The sequence below is a fragment of the Myxocyprinus asiaticus genome, chromosome 1, assembly GCF_019703515.2.
Source record: "Myxocyprinus asiaticus isolate MX2 ecotype Aquarium Trade chromosome 1, UBuf_Myxa_2, whole genome shotgun sequence".
Taxonomy (NCBI): Eukaryota; Metazoa; Chordata; class Actinopteri; order Cypriniformes; family Catostomidae; genus Myxocyprinus; species Myxocyprinus asiaticus.
Window position 1 is genome coordinate 48627356 of NC_059344.1, and position 25189 is coordinate 48652544.

Below are 25189 nucleotides of genomic sequence, written 5' to 3' on the forward strand. Positions count from 1 at the left end.
CAGTGTAAAAACTTGTGTTTTTCTTATACACATATTGACTGGCTGGAATAACATAATATAATAATACTGACAGGTTTCAGCTCAATAGAACACTAATCACCATAATGGTGACTTTAAACAAAACACAACTATTGATAACAAAACAACAACACTAATTAAACTCAGACTTCTATTAAGTCTGAATAAAAACTTTTGTAAATGTTTTTTGTTTTTGATTTTTGTAGCCCCAGTGCATTGCCAAAGCAAACATGCTTATTCAAGTGCAAAGGCTTATGGGTATTTCACCATTATAACCCACAATGCAGTGTTATACTGTTATTTTACTGTGTACAGGTTGTTGTTGTTTTTTGTTTTTTCATAAAAAATACACTGTTCAATCCTGGCAAAGTTGTACATTTAATATGTACATTGCTTCAAAGTTTGATTTTTTTTTTTACTTATTATACAGACAAGTGAAGGCTGATGTGAGATGATAAAGAACAGAGTTGGTCAGAAGCATCATGAACACTAACCATGTGCCACAAACTAAAATTTTCAAATGTTAAAATATACATTTCAAAATGTCACTATAGCTTTCGCCACGATGATATCACGATTTTAAATATTAATTTTCCCCTAATGCCTTGCATAGAACAGCTATTTACCGTAAAGCTAATCACTTCACAGTGAGCCTGCTCTTGATCTCCCAGAATGCAACATTTTTAACAGCAAACTACTGTATTTAAGAATCACAGTAGATTGCTGTAGGAATTTGGCTGTAAATTTACAGTAATTTTTCACAGCTGTTGTATTTCTGTATGTACTGGAAGCTTTTGATAAGAGGCCAAATTCCGTGTGTGTGTGTGTGTGAGAGAGAGAGAGAGAGAGAGAGACAGAGAGAGAGAGAGAGAAAGAGAGAGAGAGAGAGCACATCTGGGCAATAACAATGTGATTTCTGATGGTATCAGATGGTAATACCATGGTACTTTGATATACATCTATTTATGCACCATTCTGTAGTTGCATGGTGCTTCAAAGTAATTCAAAGTATACCATGTTACTACCATGGTAATTTGAAATATGATTACCATATTCATATTTACATGGTACTTCAAGGTAATTAAAAAAATACCATGGTACTTCGCTACATTACGACATTCATATACCATTGTATTAACATGGTGCTCCCAGGTAATGGTACATGTCTAAAAAACAGTGTTTTCGTGTAGGCTAATAAGTGTTTTGATACTCTTTTGGTTGGAAAATGTATTTAATTGCAGAAGTCGTTCTCAAGCTGCACTCGTATTGAACTTTAATAAAGACTTTCTTCATCACTGGTAAATGATAGGATGTATTTGCAGGTTTGGTTTCCATTGATTGATTGTATATCCACTGCAACCAGCATCTTTATTTGCCATGTTATAAAATATTCCATGAGCTTGTTGACAAGTGAGAGCGCATGCCAAAGATTCAGTAGGGCGAATTGCCCACCCTCACTGACGTAGAAACAATCCAGGGGGCAACCACTGACTGATGGTGACAGTCCACCCCAGACTGACAGCAGAATGATTCACCCCCCCCCCCAACCCACTCACCCAAACATATGTGCCCCACCAAAGATCGAATCCTAGTACCAGCCCTGTTTTCTTCTATAAATTAAAGTATCGTTACAGTAATGTTAATTTTATGGAGTCAGATTAACAATTAAACAAGCACATCATCCTTTCATGTTCACATCCTCTATTTTCTTTTTTTCTAAATTTAGTTGGGTCATGGGAGATGTGATCCTCACAAAGTTATGCTTCAAGTTGTGATGAAAGGCAAGATGTTCTCAATAGTATAAATCCCAGAGTTCAGAGGAGGCAGACTTGCCTTTGCTCTCTGCATGGTCCTTATCATATACATATTCTACGTTGAGGTAAGTCATTTAATATTAAAATTAGACAGGAAAAAACAAGAGCAGTGGGACAGCAGTATTAATAATTTAAAGCCAGCCTTGGTAGCTTAAAAAAAGTTCTCCTCTTGTCTTTCCTTTCTACATCTTGAAGTCTGTCCCAGAAAGCTGACAGGTTTCTGAATCCAAGCTAGCTGGCTTCGAACTGCATTTGTGTGAAGTAACGAATTGACTTAAGAATTAATGCTTTAGGTGCAAGAATGCTAGAGAGTCGCAAGCAACCCAGCTTGGAAACAACCAGACACAAACAGGCACTAGAAAATCACGGATTTTACAACCCATCTATCCATCCATGCAGCAGTTCACCCACATTTCTACCAATGCACCATATAGAAAATGAAAATCCTTACATATCTGCTGTTACAGTACCCATTGTTTACATTTTTATCAGAATATGAATTAATTCTGTCAACACATGCATAAACTACTGAATTTTAGAAAACTGAACCAGGTGAAGCTAAAAAACTAATTTTGCTTTTTGAAGATGAAAGTGTTATCAGTTTGAAGTACACTATCATCTGCCTTATTGATAATGTTTATATTGTCAATAGCTTTCTTTATGCGGTATAGTCTTCCTTCCCTTCACTCCAGCAGTTATAAGACCCCACTCCCCCACCCCTGCTAAAAAAGAGAATATATTTATACAGTATACAGCATGTTTACAGTATATGGAAAGAATATACCATAGTTGAGAAAGCATTTATTTCCCTGTGTATACCCAAGGGCGTTGATCATGGTTTAAATTGGGGGGGGGGTTGTACTTGCTTGTTTTGATTATTAAAATTTGGACCCGGTCAACACAACGGACTGATGTGTTAAACATCATTTGTTTTACCAACACATATAAAGATGCAAAACAATAAAAACATCTCAACATTCGTTTTGTATTAATAAAGAAAGGAGAGGAATGATGTTCCTTTGCAAAAAAAAAAAAAAAAAAAAAAAAAAAAAATGCCTACAGTGCTTTCCAGTAGGCTATTATTACATTTGCTTGGTAGATGGCTGGCAGAGAGCATACATGTTGAGAGGGCAATGCCGGTAGGTGGCAATCCCACATCAATATATGCCGGGGGGAAAAACACACGTACACTCACGCATATTAATAAATCCAACTTATAATGTAAAAATATAATGGTCTTTCAGGATTTAGGGGAAATGCGTAGTGAAAAGACTGCGCGCGCACAAAGTAAATTTGCGTGCATTCAGCAACAGATGCCTTTCAAATGCACACAGTCTCTTGTGATAAACGAAGGAATCGTCCGTCGGTTGCTTCAGGAGCTCCTGCACACATTCTCTTCTCCTTAGACACTATTTCAGACAAGGGCTCTTTCCGTGGGCTTACACTTTTTATCTAAATTTTCTGACGAAACCTGGAGCTGTCCGGCGCAACAGCTATTTATCAGCCATTCGCGAGAGGCAAAAAAACTGCAGCGTAAACAGAACGTTGCTTTGGCAAAACAAATAAGTAACATTGACTATTTTGAAGATGAGCTGATGAGATTTATCATCAGGGGAACGTATGAAGTTGATGTCGTGATTACAAGTTTATTACGCCGATATTAAAAGAAAGGATTCAATTCCACTTAGCAACACGCACAGCAACATTATTTCAGGATTTGAGACTCATGTATTGAAAAGAGTCGACGGTTCAACTTTGAGTAGTGCTCTGCAGTGGGCATCGCTAGAGAAATGCTCAAATATCCAGGCGAGAGGAAGGAGTCCGAGTGAACGGATGCTCTGAGGTGATGCTGTAACACATTAAACAGCATTCAGCGGAGTCAGCACGCTATGTTGAATCTATGGACTGCGGTTGTGGATGTGTGCAAGATTTGAGGAGCATGGGGGCCAGTATGCATTGAAAAACGGCGGTACATCGCAATGGTTGTAAAGGGTTCATCTCGATCAGAGACAGATCGGGTCCCAATACCCACCAAGTATTAACTCTGTTGGATTTTATCCAAAGGGAATATTGGACTAGAAAGGCTTCTGAAAACCTATGTGGTTCAGGCATTGCCCCCTTGGATGTGGATGCTAGGCTATTTTACGTTTCCAGTAAAACAGATCAACGTTGGTAGATTTATCCTCTACTTCTTTCCAAAAAAAAAAGAAAAAAAAATCTTTGCTGCCCCCCCCCCCCCCCCCCCCCTTTTTTTTTTTTTTTTTTTTTTTTTTCACCTGCTATGCTTTGTCAAAGCTCACCGACCGCTTTTAGAGAGCGCCTGCCCTTACTTGCATCTCCTAAAAGCGTGCATGGATTCTACATGAACTGGGATTGTGTGAGGGATGCAGTGATGCTCCAGTTTACTAATATCGTTTCACATCTCACATTGCTTCGGAAAAATGGGTAAGAAACCGTAGCCTAATCTAACCGTTCATATTTAAAATACCTATTTTTTTGTTCTCTCCGAAGTTGAATTGATGCATCTTTTTTCACGTCTGTCTGTCTGTCTGTCCGTCTATCTATCTATGTTTATGCTGCAGGGGTTTATGATTTGCATTATTTCTTGATCTGGTAGATTGTGCAATATTTATGCAGCTCTCTTGTCCCTTTCTGTTGCTCTACTTACCATTACTTTTGCTAGAATATGGCGTTGGGTCATTCATATTCTGTTCACATGTGCAATGCTGTGCTCTAAAGAGACAAGGGGAAAGAGGCAGTGTATCCATGATGGTCGACACAACTATTCCTCATTGCTTCTAATAAACCCCCAGTGACTTCTGAGGCTTCCTGAATACTACATTAGTAAGGATTATTAGTTAGCACATTGCAACTGCACCATGTGTCATAACTCTTTATAATCCATTTATGATTTGTGATTAGAAAAAATAAAAAACAGCTCACACTGGTTTGCATTTAACATTCAACCCTCAAATGGCTTCAGAACTTCACTGTGTATAGGTGCTGGAATAGACACTTATAGACAAGGCTGATTCATTGGAAAAGCTTGAGAGCCATGTATTGGTTTTTGAGAGAGCTTACATAATTTTAGGTGGATGATTCATGGGTTCGTGGGTTGTTGCTTCACCAGTAGTTGAGGTTTGAGGAGTTGTCTTTTCTGGGAAGGTGCTGAAAACCTTTGCTGTTTTTGGTAGAAGAGAACAATATGAGATTTGTATAGGCTGCGTTTGGGTAAATCAGATCATTGCATTAAGCTCAGTTACTTATAAATGAAAACAAACCAGTTGTTTTTTAATGAGGAAAAATTACAGTTGCAATCAAGAGTCTTTATCAAATGAGCTAATTTTAGGATAGCTTTAAAGAGAAAGAAAAACCAAGCTATTTTTGATTATGTAATTTATTTGAATGGATGCCCTTAATACATAATTTCAAAAGTATTTTTGTGCTCCGCATAAGCTCCTAAACTTAAAGAGTAACAAGAATAACAGAGTAGCCGCAACAGTTGACAAACTAATGTTTACAGATATAAAAGATCCCATATAAATATTTTGTGCATTAGCTAAACATACTAGATGGGCTTTAAATTGGTCTTTCATTGCAAATAATCCATGACAGATGTTCTGAGCATTTCAGTCCACTGTGGACCATAATCATCTTATCCAGCTTAAATGAAAGAATCAAATAGCTCAATTAAAGTATAAGCAAAATTAATTTTCTCAAATTAAATGTGTGATTAAAATCACACATCCATTGGGCTCACTGTTCTTATTCATTCATGTAAATTAATTTGTAATATGCAAGATTGGAGTGGAAAGATATTTCCGATATATCACCTGATAATCATTAAACAATGTAAACTTTGAAATATTCCAATGTGTAACTTTACTCCTTTTCCATGAGATTTTAAGATGAAATTAATTCTGTGGGCTGGACATTCCTTATGCCCAGGCTCTTGTCTGATTGATAATACATCACAAACAGTCCAAAGAAACAAGGTTCAGTGTGTAATGCAGGTTATGCTGTGCTGTCATGAGAATGAGTGTTAATTTATTGAATGTGTCAACTGAGCCAAAAAGATGCCAGATACTATTCATTTCCCCCAAGGCAAGGAGGAAGAGCCTGTAAACGAGAACATTTAGCCAATATTGCACCCATTAACCTTAGTAATCTCTGCCATTTAGAGAAAAATTAAGCAGTTGAAATGTTTCTGCTCAACCTGACGCTTCATAAAGACCATCTCTAATATGGGTCAGGCTTAAAGATCATCCCGTCATGTCCTGTGCAAAATTAAAAAGTTTAATGGATTGCATAAAAAATGCTAAAAGATGCACTAGAAATTGGGAAGACTGTAATGTAGCAAACTTGTAAATGCAATTTCCTCTCAGTGCTGAAGTGGAAATGCAGTGAGGCAAAATGAATGACTGCACTGCTGGTGTACAGCACTCAGGTCAGAGGAAGCGCTGTTAGACAAGATATAATCCAGCCAGCAATGAGCCTTTCTTCTGCCAAACACACAGCTACACTCCTTAAAGGTGATGTGTGTCATTTTTACAATATTAAAATAGTAATTTCTTTTATCACACCTTAATATACAGAGATTAAGCCTTTAAGTAGGCATTTATAGGTTGACTTCAACAAAAAGTGTAAACACTGTCCCTCAAAACATTGCTTTGTTTATTTGAAAGCTCAGACCAGCCCAACATACAGTAGTAACATTGGCTCAACCAACAGACTGACCCCACAGTGAATTCGGGAACAGCAGGTTGACTTTTCTTTAGCTAAAATTCGCAACATTGCCCCCAGTGGCCAAAGCGGTAAGTGTTATGGGCACGTTTTCTGGGTGAAATGACATCGGAGGGGCGCCAAAAGTGAGTTGTTTTGAGCTGTACATGCTGTATTACAGTGGAGAGGATTGCATATTTTATAAACTCTACCCAATCCCCAAACCTAAACCTAACCATTAGTGGAGGTAAGAATACAACCTCTGAATTGTGCTCATCACAGATTATGCAAACGGTACGTGATCCCGGGTCTCCCCTGACACAACGCACCATAAGGGAAGGTAAAGCCTTTGCGGTTTGAGAATCGCACTACGTCATATCACGTTTTCAATTTAGATTAATCGTCCAGCCCTAGCGTTTGTCAGTGTGTTGGCAAAATGTGTCCGATCCTAGGGTATTGGCACTCGCAGAAACAACATGTTGAGTTCCTGAGTGATCATGTTGCAACTAATGCTATGAGTTTGGGTGGGACTATCCGTTTGTCAACTAATGGCGATTGGGGGAATTGTTTGAAAACCTATTTGAAAACAATAATTTTTGGAATTTTGTTTGGTTACACTAGAGTCTTTACTTAAAGGAATTGTTCACCCAAAAATGAAAAATCTTTCTTCATCAAAACAGAATTTTAAGATTTTTAGGATTTTATTTCAGGCCTCCTCCTTTAAACAACGCAAGTGAATGTACTCGGTCCAAAATGCATATTTAGGGTGCATCAAAATAATCCACATGACTCCTGTCGACAAATAAAGTTCTTCTGAACCCAAATGATAGATTATTCAGAGAAACAAAACAATACTTATATACTTTTTAACTACAAATGTTTGCTTCCATACATCTCTGTGACACATGCTCATGAGAGGGATGACATAAGCTCGTTGGTAAGGTCACGTGTCACGTGGAGGAGTCAGGAAGCACGTCATTGTTTACAAGAGAAACTTGCACAAACCAAAGACCAAGCGCCGTTCACAAACCAAAACAGTCCAAAACAATTTAAAAACAATATAAAATAAAAAAATCAGTTCCAAATAATAATAATAAAAAAAACATTACTGCAGTAAATAACCATCCTTTATTTCGAAGCAATGCTGTTGCGTAATCCACTTGTGCTTTTTCTTTTGCAGAAATATATAGGCTATATGAATGTCAGGAATTCAAGCCACACAAGTTGTAGTTAGTGAAACCAAGTGTGAGAGCGTTTACTGAGATTCACAGGATTTACAGGGTTTACACAGTGAGATCAGTGGTACAGGTGATATCACACAGAAGAGAAGCTTCACAAACTTATTTATGCAGGCAGTGATGAGCGAGTGAATTGAGTGCAGGTGCGGTGAATTAGAAATCGGGTGATGAGCAGAGCGCTGAGGGAGGCGTAACAATGACAAAGTTTTCACACACACATGAGTTCGCTGGAAAAACAGCACGGGCACAGCCGATAAATTCAGATATGGTCTGAAATCCTCAGGGGTAAAATGTTTGAGAGAATGTAGGTGTGTACTGATATCCAGGTTCAGCGTGATAAGCCAGAGCTTCAATCGCTCATGATCATGTATAGGCAATCGATGAAAAGTTTATATTTTTCCCGGCGTGCATTTTCTTTGGGGTTTCTGAAGGTTGAAGCATCCAGGATACACACACCAAACAACCATTTTGAACAATACACTTATACAAATACAAATCAACAGCAAAGACAATTAAAATTTTGTACAGCGCTGCTCCTCTTGTAAACAATGACATGCTTTCTGCCTCCTCCTCCACGTGACGCGTGACCTTACCAACAAGCTTACGTCATCCCTCTCATGAGCGCACGTGACAGAGATGTACGGAAGCGAACAATTAAAAAATATAGAAGTATTGTTTTGTTTCTAAAAATAATCAAACGTTTGGGTTCAGAAGAACTTTATTTGTCAACTGGAGTCGTGTGGATTATTTTGATACACTCTAAATATGCATTTTGGACCATCAAAAAATGGAGTACATTCACTTGCATTGTTTAAAGGAGGAGGCCTGAAATTAAATCCTAAAAATCTTAAATTCTGTTTTGATGAAGAAAGAAACTAAAGTTCCTCTATAGCTAAAATGTTTGACCTTTAGACCAAGAATCATTGTGCTGGGGAGATGTTCTCGTATAATCAAATATATATATATATATATATATATATATATATATATATATATATATATATATATAAATAAAATAAAAAAACTGTATACAAGACTACAAGACACATGCTGGTAGAGCAGGTTTATCCTGTAACTTTCATCAGTTAACATACTCTATCTGATCTAGTGCCCATGAAGACTGAACTACAAATATAGTAGTCACAATAGCACAAGAGTGTTTTATTCAGGCTTTATACTTATGTTTAATAAAGTAGCAGATACCTGCTGATGATAATTCTGGAATCACTGAAAGCTATTGCTAGGTCATGTGGCCTCTGTGAATGCCTGTTCACATTACTCTTTGTGAATTTGCACTGTGGTTTATTACCTGCAGTATGTAGGTTGTCACAGTAGATCTCCCTTAACAATTTAAACTGCACTGGGGTGAATGTGCTGGTAGAGTGGCATAACCTGATTCCCTGCTCATTGCCTACTTGCCTGCCTAGTAATATTGGGGTCATAGGTTCAAACCTCACTTGGAGCCAAAGCAAAATTCATCAAGCGTACTGAATATGTAATTGACTATGCTAAAGATTGACACACACTAACAATTAAATTCATTCAAGATGTCAGTCATTCCATCATCTTATTGTTGATGTTTTTTTTTTTTTTTTTTTTTTTGGCTCAAACACATTATTCTGCTGTTTCTCTTATTATCAATCAATCAACTGTTCTTGTACATATCAATCCATGTAATTAGACTGCTTGTGGCCATTAAAAGGAGCAGATTGCCTAATGTGAATTACGTTAGCAAAAAGGTGACAAATAAGTCAGTGTCTTGGGGAACAGGATGAGGCCAGAATGGCAGATGAATGAAAGAGCGAACATGCTGCACTGGTTTTTAGTTCTGCAGCAGATGTCTGATGCCATATAACACAAACACTCTGAAAAAAACAAGGAAAAAAAAACCTTTCTGAGGGACATTTGGTAGACTGGAGAAGAGCCAGTGTGTTCATAGGTGCAGAGAGGTTAGAGTTCATGCATTTTAAAAATCCCTATGGATATAGAGCCTCTGAGCAGCTTATTAATCAAACATCTTATTTCAGTGAAAATGAAAAGTGACTTCCATGCCCTCAGGCCTCAGTAACTGTGATAAATGTCTGTGCATTTGAAATACTCTGCCTTTGCAGTTCAGTCAGACCTGCCATAGAGATTGTGCTGTCACACAAAAGTGACAGCCTCTGTGTTGATAGTTAATTCAGAAATCCTATGTCAACACTGTATCCTTTATACGATCCAACTGGCATAAATTGTACCATTCACTGAGATTAGTCAGTGGAGACAGAGAGGGAGGTGTTCTTTGCTCAGCTCAGCTTATAAATATCATTTTGCCTTGATTGCACTGTATGTTTGTCATCACAGGCATGAAAGGCACAGTACAAATCTGGGTTGCTCATTATATTGGAACCCCTTTTCAAACAAGCACCCCTCCCCTCCCCTGGAGGACGTCTTCTCCCAATCTCAGCATATTTCTGATATGGTAGAGGAACTTGAAGGCAGTTGGAGTTTTCAAGCCTCTCAGTACAGTTGGCCTGGTTTTGCAAAACAGAAATGTGTCAAATAGATCCATGTCTTAGAAGCTAATAAATCACAGACATCCTTGAAAACATGCTGCTTTTAACATCTCCGGGTTGAAACGACGACATTCCTTTAACTGACAAAACTAATTAACCTGTTGGCCCCTTTAAAATTGAATTCGGTTTATGTGTGGTCATAGGTCATTGTGTTTCAGCTGTTCTACATCAGCTTCAAACTAACTGTCTGTTTAATTATTGTTCCTAAAAATATTCCTAAAAAAGTCAGATGCAGTTCTTGCATCAGAAGAGCTTCATTCTAAACCACTGCACTAGGTTTATGCAGGAGATCTCTATCATACATTATCCAAAAATAATCCAGTTGCTTATATAGAATAAGAAATAGAAAAACAGAATGAATTGAGGTAATTTACAGGCCTCCTTGGAGAGTCACTCAGGGGTTTGAAGCACACTGGATTTATGTGTATTGGCATGCTTGCAGCTGAGTGCTTCAATCGGCTAGGCTTCATGCAGAGTCAATACTAATGACGGAGGAGACTATACGGCCACAGTGAGATTATAGCTTGGAGCCCCTCAGATGCTCCTATTGTCATCTCAAGCAGGGAAAGTAATGGTTACCACTGTTTTCCTCCCCTGTTCTCTTCTGCATTGTCTGTGTTGTGCAGTCATTAAGGTTAATGACTAGGCAGATATATTTGTTTTGAACTGTGAAAAACACAGCTCACGGGAAAATGTAGGTGTGCCGAATGGAACAGCACAGAGACTTTGTGGCAGAGTGCTTTCACACAGTGTTCTTCCACCATATCCCAAACAGACAAGGGAAGTAAACTGTTGTAACACGTTCCCTTCACCTCAGCATAAACACCAGTGGAATAAGCACTGCAGCTCCAGCATACACACAACAGGAAGCTCACATTGTAATTCATGTTTTTTGTATGTGACAACACAATGTCGGTGTGACAGATACCATGGCTGAGTCGGCACTTTAGCCACATCTCATTCCCGCAAATGGATGCCGTGTGTCCGGCTGGATAATCCCTCTGCTGACAGGAGTGCAAACAAATGAGGGCATTCCGTACGTGGCTAAATTAATCAAGCAGATTGTCACCACCACCAACAGCCCATCTCATTTGAAGACTTAAACACAAGCCTTGGTACATCCACAGAGAGTCTATATGCAAAGCGCCAGCCGCTATGTGGCATACTTTTCAGAGAGCTCAGTGGAATGTTAGTAGGTGTGATAATGACACTGAACAGGGCCTTATCGATATTGAGTAGGGTGGTTGATGAGTAAAACAGTCTCACTTGGATTAATTGACCATGGGGGGCCACTTAACTGAGTGAGACTGGCCACTTTCACACACTAAGGCATGTCAGTGCATTAGAGGAGCAAAGGCTCTTTGAGTGGATTGGCTATGTAATGCAATCTGTATGCATGGGATGAGCGCCATGCTAGCTGTGGCTCCTTCATTTGTGTCCAACCGGGAGGGTCAAGCCGTCGCCTTTTTCTCTCTCTTCTTGGCTGTTCTGTTCTTGCCTTCTACAATCGTGACGTTTAATTTAAACAAAAAGTGAAACACCGAGTTCTCATGGCAACAATGAATCTGCTGCGATTACCATCTGTAGAATCTGTTTGGTGGAACGTATTACTGTCAAATGGTTCTTTTCAGTGCAATAAAATCTTGATAATTATCGCTGTTGAAATTAAGACATCCTTGCTATGAATCTGATGCCAGAAATTACTTTTGGAGTTCACAATAGAAGCACCTACCAAAGTCATTTCTGTTTAAAACAAAGATTTTCTGTTTTAATTATGACACATGCTAACTTAGCTAGTGAATAATGAATGTGGCCCTGCACTGTATGTGCTCTGACTTTTAATGCACCACTATCACTCTTTGCCTCTAACAGTCTCTCGTTTCTGCTCCATCTTTCTCTATATCTTCCAATGGCAAAGCCAGAAATCTCCAAATGGGAAGTCCTTGTTGAAACAGGGTGAACCTCTATTCTGTGCCTAATTTCATTGTGAATATAATGAAGCGTACCCCTTTCCTCAACCATTATGAGTCAATATTCAATATTTTACACAGCTTAATACTTATAATTACTGGTACAATAATTATTTGTTTTTGAACAATTATTAAGTTTATTAATAGTAATTTACCTTAATATGTAAAAAAAAATACAATATAATATAAACGATAAGATGCTATAAACATTATTATTAGACAATTTTCAGTCCTCCTGCTGTGCACAGGTTTTGGCTAGTTTCCCGAAGATCGAATGTTTAATAAGGTTGACAAACTCTCTCCTTTGGATGACGTTCTGGGTTTTGTGGAGCTGCTGCAATGTTCTAAAATATTTATTTATAGCCTATTTAAAATAAGAGGTCTGGTTAAAAACGCAAATGAATCAGATGTTCTATTGAACAGCTGACCTACAGAGTTGGGGAATGTTACTTTTAAAAGTAATGTTACATTATTTTGCTATTGAAAATGTAATAATTGTTATAATCACTTTGTATGGAAAGCAGCACATTTTGCATCATTTTTCGTTAAAATTGCTTTTTTCTCACAATCACTGTACTTGGCTGGGAGCGCTCTCTTTCAGTTTTGGCTTTTAATGGAAAATACGCAGACAGAGAATGTATAACGACTCTAAAGAGCACATCAGTATGAAAAACCTAAGCCAAATGAATCTCGGACATTTTAGGCAATTTAGAAATCCAGGCCAGACGCTCGGCCAGTAGTCCAAAAAAAGAGGACAGATTCAGGAAAAAGAGGCGGGTGAATGCCCAATTTAATGAGCCAAATTTTTATTTTTTACCAGCCACTTTCATTTTTCAATATATATTTTAACAACATTATTTTAGAAAATAAAATGTATAAATACCAGGCTATTATTATTATCATAATGATAATTTTGCAACATTCAAATGGAGGCTAAAGAGTAGAAAAGCACAGAAGAGAAACTTCGTGTTCAAGTTAAAGCCGAACCACAGAAATGCCATGTCATCTACAGAAACATCTATCACACTGCCACATAAATAATAATAAAAATAATAATTATTGACTGAAATTAAGTGAGACAAAAGGTGGATAAATTATCTTGGTGCTGATAGGATCCGCGATTGGATCTGTTTTCAGGCATGACTTTATAGCGTTACGCAGACAATAAAACATGAGAGACTTGGTGATAAGTGCACCGCAACCCATTTCAGTTCACCATAATCATATCAAAGTTTTCTTAATTGAAATAAATACAAATTTTTCTAACTATATTTACAACAAAAATATGATGATTATTTTGCATGTGAGCTATTTTGCATGCAACCAAATGCAGTTCCTTTGTATTTGCAAACTATTGGGATATTTCTGCGGTTTTAATTGGGGGGACCAGAGCTACTCTGGCCTTTATGTGGCCTCGCCCCGGTCTCTTCAGTTAGATAGAGCTAGACAGAAAATAAATAAAGAATGGATATATCTTACCATCAACTTCCCAGGAAAATGTGGATAATAGTAGATCTTAGGGCTGCACAATCCAAAAAAAATACAATTACAGCTGCCACAATTAAGTTATCGTGAAAAGTATAAGTTACAGAATTGGCCTACAATCCCCTTTTTGTGGCGGAATAAAAGTGAGTTACATTTTTTCCTTTTGGACTATCAGGATTTAAGTTACAAAATTGCTTTTAGGTATATTCTAGTCGTGTCAAAATGGTCTATTTACAGTGTGCTTTTTTGCAACATTGAGCATTGCAGCCAATCAGAGACATATCTGTTGTGCACATGAATGCAATGATGATTCAGAGTTTTTAGATGAGTCTGGACTCACACAGAATCTGGTTTTTATTTTGTATTTTTTTGGCATTTTCTGTGCTGATTTTGTTGGAAAATCTACGAAATTTCATGAATTAGATTTAAATGTGGTAAAAGTATTGAACTGAGTTGAGAGTACTATGGTCTTAATGGAGGTTAAAAGGTATTATCAAATTAGGTAAAAAAAATTGTAAAAAATTTTAAACATATTTTACCTACCAGTCATAGTAAACTTGAATGTTGCTAAATTTAGCCCCAATGACAGCAACTTTTTCTAACTCTCATGGTTTGTTTATCTGTCTCCATATCCATCTGAATCTCTGTTTCATCTCTCTCAGACACTGAACACGAGAGATGGTGTAAATGGTGAAAAGGTCCTCAGGTGTGCATATGACAAAGTGTGCCACACAGAATCGTAAATTCCCACTGCTCTTAATGCGAGATGAAAACACTCTTCTATATACTCATAATATTCTCATACTGTATACTCATATTTCTGGTTGCCAGAGCAACGCTTTATGGACTGGCTGTGCAATAGATATAACTGGAAACACTGACAAGCACTTCAAAGTGGAACTGAAATTGGTTAATCTCAGCCATTATTAAAATACAATTTTGAAGATAAAGACCATAAAAACTGTAAACAACTGTATCAATTTGCTTTTGCAATTGTTTCGTAGTGACTGTATTCGCTCTAATGCAAACCCATGAATTATTCCTAAGCAAGCTGCCTGTGTGTGTGAGAGAAAGAGAGCTGCGTGTATATAAAGCTCTGAGTCACAACTGCTGTGCAACAGAATGGACACAATGTGGGGTCCAGTCATTGAATTATAATCACAGCAACTTGAAAGAGGAAAGCCTGCATTCAATGTAGGAAAAAAAAAAAAAACATGTCACAGGTCTATGAATAACCATAGTATTTTGTGTTTTTTCCACTTTGCGAGGACCCTTGTTCTTAAATCATACTAGCTTCAAACAGGGGCCACAGCATGGCAGACAGGGCCATCTTAGCCCCATTTTTAGTCTTTTTTTAGATTTTCAACATGTCGTTGTGTTATAGATATGATTGATGAGAACAATGACGTTAACTGTTACAAGGAATACTTATTTTAATGGACACAAAAGATTTTAGCCAGAGACATTAAAGGATGAGATAGGTCACTCATATAAAAACAGAATGAATGGGAGGAATTGTTGCCCTGAATATTGTGATAAGTCCTGCCTTACAGTTGAAAGAATATTCTGGGTTCAATACAAGTTAAGCTCAATCGACAGTATTTGTAGCATAATTATAATTACCACAAAAAAATAAATAAAAAAAATAATAAAAATAAAAAAAATAAAATCTGGGTTACAGTGAGGCTCTTAAAATAGAAGTACATTTTTGTAATAATCAATATTATGACACAAATGCTGTTGATTGAGCTTAAAGGAAAAGTTCACCCAAAAATGAAAATTAGCTGGCTAACACAGTTTGCATGTGATTTCAGTTGAAGAAGCACTATTTATTTAATAGTTGTCATATTTTATTGCTATTTTGGAATACATTATCTGAATGTAAACTTGACTGACCGACTTAGGGATTTTGGTCTTTCCTATGTAGATAGGAGCTGTACTTGTATTCAAAGAAAATAGTTGCCCAGAGGCCTTACAAATATGGTCACTGAATGACCTGACTTGCCTTGAAGGGACTTTGTTTTAGAAGACAAGAGTTGGTCTGAAATTAGCTATGCAAAATATTTTACACTTACTTGCAAATACCAGTACAGCCAGGTTGGAATAGGCTATATGACATTTGCAAAGCCTTTGGATGTTAAAGGTTAAAATTAATTCCCGGTCAGTACTACTGTACACATAGATGAGACAGCAACTGCCACTGTACATACTGTATGCATTCATACCTAAATATTCCTTGAGAAAACAATCATTCAGAATATTAGTACTGCAGGATTTTTTGTTTGTGCAAGTATGAGAATATCGTGAGGTCTAGAACAGTCTTGAAAGGTGAGTCTTGATTTAACATTTAATTTTTCATGAGGTACAGTTCCTCTAAACCCCTTGTGATTATGGATTAGCCTATTGCATTAGGGTCACTGCAGTGTGCTTTTAAAGATTGCTGTCTTCTGTGTTTTAGCATGGTCAGCATACTGCCTCCCTGATTTTCAATTTGAACACTGAAGTGAACTGAAGGGGCCAAGCCCAGGAGTGATCACTCTTTTCAGATAGTCTGGATGAAGAGTGTCTTGTACTATGCCACTCTTAAAGAAATTTAGGGGCCGTTTACATGACAACGTTTTCAACTAAAAACGGAAAACATTGTATGCGTTTTGGCTGTTCGTTTACATGACAGCAGCGTTTTGGGGCCTGAAAAACGCAAACTTTTGAAAACGGGTTTCAAAGTACAAGTTTTTGAAAACGATGCCGTTATCATTTCCGTGTAAAGATACAAAAACGCGAATTTGTGAAAACGATGACGTCATGCACATGCGTATTTCGTGTTATATAAAGAATGATGGATTGATAGGCATCAATTTGAGATGTATAATTATCATATGTCTTATATGAATACAGGTGTCTGTGCAAATAATAATAATAATAATAATAATAATAATAAACAATTTACTCATTTGGAGTGTTTTGTGTGGAGTGTGAACATTGTACAATAGGCAGAACCTGCAATTTGAAAATCTTGAAATTACTGTATGGATTCAGATGGGAAAAATGTATTTGTATTTTATTTGATGTACCTTTACCCTGCAATTCATTCATCCACCACTTATGTATATAGCCTATAGACAGATATGTGATGCCATGTATTCAATGATATGCTTAAAATGTGAAAACATATGAGGCAGTGAAAATGCATGTTAGATCCAGTGTACACAAGACCTCTCTCTCCATCAGAAGATATCTATATATCAGAGTTCTGTCTGATATCCGAAACCAGTCAACATCAACAGCTTCTTATGTTAACTTACTCTTCTACCAGCCCAAGAGTCAGCAGGGGGAATACAGAAGAAGGCAGGAGACGAAGTGATGGTAAAAATGAGCAGAGTTTATTGAATCATCTTGAGAGTTCAGTCTATAGGCATGCGCGCAAGTACTTCAAAACAATGCGCGAGACATTCAAAACTACAATGGCGGACTACTGGACTGTGTTTGTGCTGCTCAAGATTGAGTTTATTGACGCTTCTCCAGCAAAGTAATAGTAATAAAGCAACCTCATCGTCCATCCAGACAAAATTGTTTGATGCTTTCACCATCTTCATTGTTTGTATTCACCGCTCTGTGGAAGAATGCTTATGTGCGCAGGCGCGTAGTGTTTCTTTACAAAGTGACATCGACTACTACTGTCCTGGCATGCATAATACAGCGTTTTTAGTCATTTTTGCAGATCCTTTGAACGGGGATCATTTTGACAACGTTGTCGTCTGTACGCGAAACTTTTCAAAAACGCAAAGGAAAAACGTTTTCGTTTTTAGTACATCGTTGTCGTGTAAACGTACCCTTAGATGTACTTTGACTTGACAGCTTTTCGGGGGGACAGGGGGCACAATAAAGGTGTTAACTGAATGTTTGTGAAGCTAATTTCTTACCTTTTTTTCCTTGCACTGCACAGCAAAAACCAGGTTCCAGCTGGTTCTTAACTCTTAATTTCTTAAATTCAGTTTTGCTAAATTTAAGACCATAAATGTTTTTAAATGTCTTAAAGTAAAAAAAAAGTCTTAATTATCGTTTGAAGAGGTCATAAATTTGGGCACAGAAAGTCAGGAATTGCTATATGGCCTATTGTGATTACTGAACTGCAAATGTCACACATACATACATATACACACACACACACATACACACACACACATATATATACACATATATATATATATATATATATATATATATATATATATATATATATTACATATATATTAGTTTGCATGCACTGCTTACTTCAAAGTGAAGATGCGGCACTGTTACACAGACTCTTAAGCATGCAGGGGCTCAGTGTTTTGAGTGGTTTAGCATTTCAGTGTGTACCAGACATTTAGCTTTGACAAGTGGTCTACTGTCATTGATTTATTGCTCATATCTGTTATATGACAATGTTTACTTTGTACATTTTTTATTGTAATTTGGTGTAAATGGTGCATATTTTATTTCCCTTATCTGTTTGTGTGAGCCAGTTTATTTTAAATTTGCATACCCTGTTTTCCTGATAAGCTCTAAGGCCTGCAATGTGCCCCAGCTTGTTCAAGTAAAATAATCTGAGATAAATTATTCATTTTGAGATTGTGGCCCCTATTTTAAGTCTTAAGCACAGTGCTATGAAATACATCATACGCGCAATGTCAGTGGGCATAGCCATGAAGTTTTGATATTTTCATGCAAGCATACGCCAAGTCTAGGTGCAAATGGGTTGGCGATAAAGCGCACACAAAGCGCTAATGGGCTGGGTCAAGTACGATTTAATTCTGAGGTTCTTCTTTGGTTATTGCATCGTCTGCGTCCTATTATACATTCCATTTCCTGTCAAGTAACGTCGATGTAAATCAAGACAGCTCATTCATAAGAATTTGGTAGTCTAAAATGGGCGGCATGCAATGCATTAGAAGAACAGAAATATGAACTAGTTGTGTCTTACGTTTTTTTGCACAATAACTACATCCTTAGTGGGAAACCGCAGATGGGAAAAGCATTTATGGCACACTTATGCCCTGCTTCTGCACATAGCTGAAAGTAACACCTTTCACTCTTACGTCCCCTCTCCCGGCTAATTCTTACATGGTCCCAGGACAAGCCGCATCAGACATGCACACCATGCCTTTTTCAGGTCTTTCAGGCAAAATCCTGGAGGACGTTGATGAGCGGAATCCCGACTTTGCACTCTTCAAAGAGTTGTGCAATGCACCTCACATTTCACGCCATTACTGTCCAAGCCATTGGAGGATCACTGGACAGTTTGGTGTCTGAGATGTGTGAAGCAAACAAAGTAAGGCTTCCTGACACTCTGTTGTCACAGCTTAGCTTGTTCAGGGATGCGAATACACTTTCTTCAAAAAACTCCAAGATCCAAAGAAGCACTCGCAGGCTATGAAACTTTTCCTGCCTATTCATGCTGCAGCCACTGAAAGATGCTTCGATCATGATTTTCGTCAGGGGCACACCCTGCCAAAACCAGTGCTCCTCCAGCTTCAGCCCCGTCAATTGGCGCCAAACTGATAGTGCCCATGACCAAGACGCAAAGCAAAGCAGCCAGGCTCGTACCACCGGTCCAGCTAAAGCTCTCCAGATTATGTCAGATCGGCAAAGAGGAAACCAGAGCTCCAACCATTGTTTGACCTGGGCCAGAAAAAGGCTTGGTTCAACCCCGCAACCACTGTCGGGAGAGAGTTGAAATCATGTGCTCTTGCTAACATAAAACAAAAATAAGGCATCTTGAAACTGTTGACCAGAGATATAATTACATACACACACACAAAAAAAAAAAAAAAAAAAAAAAGAGGGAAAGGCCAACATGGAGCGACAGCGGGAGAGAGAAAAAAAAGGGAGCTCTTTTTCCTCCTCAACTGCTGCAAACCCAATCCCCACACATTCTCGGTCTGAAACCGAGACTCTGTGCTCTCTCTTAAATGCTTTGAGCACGTTACCAGGCATTTCCAAGTGGGAACCACGACGAACGGTTACAAAGTTCAATGCACGAGTCGGCCGCCTCACTTTAACACAATTTCGTCCTCCACGATTGAGTGCAGGATACGCTTATACTGTGTTCAGAGGTGAAGAACCTCCTTATGGGTTTTTACAGCTGATACTGTCAGCCGAAGTCGACTGAATCGGACCCTAATCAGGTTTCCGTTCAAAAAGTCTAGGAGATATTTTCTTGCACTAATTTTTGCACAGTCAGGAGCTCAGAGTGACAAGCAGAAAAACATTTTGCTTGCACATCTGTAACAACTGGGGTTGAGTCAACTCAGTGAAGAGTTCTCTCACTCAACGTGCATGCATCCACAGACGCACGTAGTTAATTTTATTCTCCATCACTTAAAAGGCTTCAAGTTAGGGAGAATGGTTCCTCTGAAAGTATTCAGTGTTGGGTCGGTGCGAGAGTGATATGGAATGCATGATGTCACAAAAGGATGTCTGTGTCTTCTAATGGCATGCCGCTCTTCAGCCGCGCTGTCTACCTGAAAAAAAAAAAAGCACTCGTTCAAATGATCAAACACAGTGTGATCACCACAAACAAGTTGGCATATAAAGTGCCTAAAATAACTGGCAGTACACTATATTGCCAAAAGTATTCGCTCATCTGCCTTTAGACGCATATGAATTTAAGTGACATCCCATTCTTAATCCATAGGGTTTAATATGACGTCGGCCCACCCTTTGCAGCTATTACAGCTTCAACTCTTCTGGGAAGGCTTTTCACAAGGTTTAGGAGTGTGTTTATGGGAATTTTTGACCATTCTTCCAGAAGCGCATTTGTGAGGTTAGACACTGATGTTGGACGAGAAGGCCTGTCTCGCAGTCTTCGCTCTAATTCATCCCAATGGTGCTCTATCGGGTTGAGGTCAGGACTCTGTGCAGGCCAGTCAAGTTCTTCCACACCAAACTCGCTCATCCATGTCTTTATGGACCTTGCTTTGTGCACTGGTGCGCAGTCATGTTGGAACAGGAAGGGGCCATCCGCAAACTGTTCCCACAAAGTTGGGAGCATGGAATTGTCCAAAATCTCTTGGTATGCTGAAGTATTCAGAGTTCCTTTCACTGGAACTAAGGGGCCAAGCCCAGCTCCTGAAAAACAACCCCACACCATAATCCCCCCTCCACCAAACTTCACAGTTGGCACAATGCAGTCAGACAAGTACCGTTCTCCTGGCAACCGCCAAACCCAGACTCGTCCATCAGATTGCCAGATGGAGAAGCGTGATTCGTCACTCCAGAGAACACGTCTCCACTGCTCTAGAGTCCAGTGGCGGCGTGCTTTACACCACTGCATCCGACGCTTTGCATTGCACTTGGTGATGTATGGCTTGGATGCAGCTGCTCAGCCATGGAAACCCATTCCATGAAGCTCTCTACGCACTGTTCTTGAGCTAATCTGAAGGCCACATGAACTTTGGAGGTCTGTAGCGATTGACTCTGCAGAAAGTTGGCGACCTCTGCGCACTATGCGCCTCAGCATCCGCTGACCCCGCTCTGTCATTTTACGTGGCCTACCACTTCGTGGCTGAGTTGCTGTCATTCCCAATCGCTTCCACTTTGTTATAATACCACTGACAGTTGACTGTGTAATCATGGCCCAGCCCTGCCCTCCTCCTTGCCACACTCCTCCCTCCTTTGCTTCAGGCCGGGAAGCCCCCGGCATGACGTACATCCACCCCCCACCTTTCTGGCAGGTCTTCCCCACCTTCACGGACCTGGGAGGGAGACAAGGGGAGAAAAAAAAAAAACCCACACTCGCCGGTCCTCTGATATGCCGGAACCTGGTCCTCGGTCACTCCTCCACCCTCTAGTGGATGACAGCCGCTCCGCCGCAGGTGGATCAGAGACTTTCCTCCGGCCCCTGGCAGATGGAACGCCCCGCCGTGTTTTGGTGGATGGTAGGGGTCTCCTCCGCCCCTGGCAGCGGTTCTACGGCTCCAGGCAGTGAGCCCCTCCCCGCTCGTGGATGGCGGTCTTATCTTTAACCCCAGCGCATTTTAGCAGCTGGTAGGGGTCTCCTCCGCCCCTGGCACGGGCCCCTCCTCCTCTCGCGGTCGGCGGTCGTTCCTCCGCTTTCAGGCGGCCAGGCTCCTCATTCCCCCGGCGGATGACCGCGGCTGCTCCTTTGGGATGGATGGTAGTGGCGAGGATTCCACTACGGCGCATCCCTCCTCCTTCCCGGGATTTCAGCACCAATGTAACAGGGTACAAGGGACAGGAGGAGGCGAGAACCGGCTTGACAATATAAATAATAATTTAATGATTAACTTAAAGCAAGAGACATACAACACAAACGCATACAGGGCAGCTGCCTGTAGCTCTCTCTCCTGAACTGCCATCTCCGGCCGCCTTTATCCTTCTCGTCGGCTTGATTGGCCTGATTAGGGTCCGGGCATGCATCATCACGGCCCCGCCCTCCTCCTTGCTACAATGTGTTTCCCCATTCGCTTGATACACCAAGTGCCAACTGCCTTTATGCACTAAAGTGGCGAGTCTTTTCAGACTGGTGTTCATCACAGAATGAAAACCCAGCATATTGCTTGGAAAAAGTGATGCTTCACTTCCTGCAAGAGCGCTTGGATGAGAGTTTCTTCCCATCAACGCTAAAGGTATATGTTGCAGCTATTGCATACATACTGTATTTTGACGAGCAAGCACGATATTTTCACAAAATGTTTACGTGGTGCGAGACGTCTCAGACCCTCTCACCCTATTACTTTACCAGTGTGGGACCTGGCTCTCCATCTGAGCCACTGGAAACAATAGAATTGTGCGCTCTCACGTTAAAGACTGCATTACTACGGGCCCTCGCTTTGGTGAAGCGCATGAGAAATCTCCAAGCTCTGTGAAAATTCCGGTTTAGATTTTGTTCCAGGCTTTTCAAAAGCCATTCTGAAGCCTAAATTAGGCTACATTCCTAAGGTTTTATCCACCCCCTTCAGAGCAAAGGTGATAACCTTAAAGACTTCCTCTCCCCCTCCCTTTCAGTTGGAGGAAGAAAGTTTATTGCACACATTCTGCCCATACAAGCGTTGCGCATTTACACTGAGCATACACGCCAGCTTAGGCTGTCGAGTCAGGTCTTTGCCATTTTTGGAGGCTGGTCCAAAGGCGGTCTCTAAACAGAGGCCGTCTCACTGGATCGTAGATGCTCGTAAAGTTAGCATATGAATCACAGGGCTTGGTATGTCCTGTGGGGGTTAAAGCTCACTCCACAAGTGGCATGGCTTCCTCTAGGATGTGAATAAAAGGCCTGTCCTTATCGGACATCTGCCAGGCGGCAGTTTAGGATTCCCCAAATACTTCGCTAGATTTTACAATCTAGATGTTTCCTCATCTTCCCAGGTGTTCTGTAAAGGGAGATTAAGCTCACATCACTAATGAGTAGCGATGAAACAAATGCCTTATTGTATACCCCCCCCTTGGGCTTGTTACAACATGAATGTCTCTAGAAGGCTTCGCTTAAAAAAAAAAAAAATACACATAGAAGGTTGTTTCTTGCTGGGTAAATACCTCTGGGTCGTTAAACATGATAGCAGTTTTAATTTTAAAAAAAACTCGTGACGTCAGTCTTTTTGTACAATACCAATTAGGTTAGTTAAATTAAGAAGTCATTTCGGAAAGTTAACCCCTTCCTTACCTTTTCTCTTGGAAAACACCTGTTGTAAGAGATCAATCCTATCTCAAATTCTGCAGCACCATTGTGTCTGTGGGACAGTATGTCCTTAGGTACATGTGTTAACTGCTTCCCAGCAGTAAGCCAGTTATCCTGTTCTTTTAATCCTAAAAATTAGGAAATGTTTTCTTCTGTCTATTATAAGGAAAGTGGCTCCCCCACGGGCAAGTCCTTTTTTATTATTACCTTCAGCTATTTTCCTTCATGGAAAAACAGCTATTGTAATTATTATGTCCCTCGTCTAGTGGGTGAGGGGGTAATAAAATAAAGAGATTTCAGCCAACCGTCAGACCAAGAACATGCGACAACGAAAAGTAAATTCTTCTATTATTTATCATCAAAAATTATTCTTTAAAGTTAAGAGCAGCAGTAGTCCTTTTTTGGCTTCAGGGTAACCAAAGGTCCAAAACAACAAACAAACCCATCCACAGGTAAATACATAACCTAACGAATGAAAAGAAAATACATTCCAATTAACTACACTGACAATAAACAAAGTCAAAATAGTTCTCAAAAGAAAAGGACAGGTTACCCCTACAGATTGCTGCATTAAACTAATAACATAAACGGGTTAACATAAGAAAATAGCATAACACAAATGTCGCTGTGGCTTTTGTTGATCTGCCAGTTGGTCTGGGAGTGTGGAGATATGTGACCATCCCGAAGTCACACACAACCCACTTCCAGAGAGCAGCTCTCCCGATTATAAGCCAACCATGTCGATTAGTCAGCCAACCGTAATCACTGAGGGGTGGAGCTATTCAATCCTTCAGAACTTCTTGTGCTTTACTGCACAATTTGCATTGAAGAAAGAATGGCCAAATCTGTTTGGGCCAATGTAATGCACTCGCTGAAATAAGAATCAACATCAGCTTCTCTAAACGTAGGAACTAATCGAATTTGTCTAATAATGTTGAGATCTGAATTTTGAACAGAGGTACCGATGTAAGAGAGAAGGAACATTTGTTACACCAGCCACAGACGAGACAGGAGTTTGCAGGAGCGGACAAACGCTGTGCATTTTGAGCTCGCACTGCCGAATACGCAAAATCTGTGTGCTATGCTGTTGTCACTTGACTTCTAAATCAAGCTCTTTAGGTCTCACTGCTAATTTAAGTCCCTCTGTACTCAAACGAAAGAAACAGTACTTCCAGCTGCCGACGTTCCCCCCAAAACACCTTCAACAGGCTGTGACACAGGACTGATTTAATCCTTTTAACCCTTGGCCCAAAATTCCATTCTGTGCCAGAATATGATATTCATATAACACACACACACCTTAACTGTATATACCATATTGAAGAGAACTAGGGCTTTCAAATGATATAAATGTATTATTTAAGGCTAATAATCCTTTATCAAAAAAATGTCACACAGCAATTTTTACAAAAATCTTCTCCAGCCACCATACTTCAGACAACTGCATTTAACCATTTTAATTACAAGCTAGAGGGAAACTTAGTGTATGAAATATACATCATTTTGTGGGCAATGTAGAATAGCAGACAGATTAGAAATATAATCTATTGTTAAAAGTTATGTCCAGTCTAGTGATCAGTGGGAAAACGGAATAAAACAAACATTTAGAATGTTAAGATACATTTCACATGACCACACCTCAAAAACTCCTTTTGAGCACCTGTAATAATAAATTGAGATTGCATCTGAAATTGAAGGACACAAACAATAT

General features: G+C 39.4%; 1 protein-coding gene across 2 annotated transcripts in view; it reads left to right on the plus strand.

Annotated features, from left to right (window-relative positions):
- Positions 1-4146: 4146 nt before the first annotated feature.
- Positions 4147-25189, plus strand: part of LOC127448362 (leucine-rich repeat-containing protein 4C-like) — a 48305-nt gene continuing 27262 nt past the window's right edge. The window contains exon 1 of one of the 2 annotated variants that reach the window (XM_051710834.1): positions 4147-4277. The gene's annotated coding sequence lies outside the window, so the exon portion shown is untranslated. The remainder of the gene's footprint in view (positions 4278-25189) is intronic. The other variant, XR_007898511.1, reaches the window with a different exon arrangement.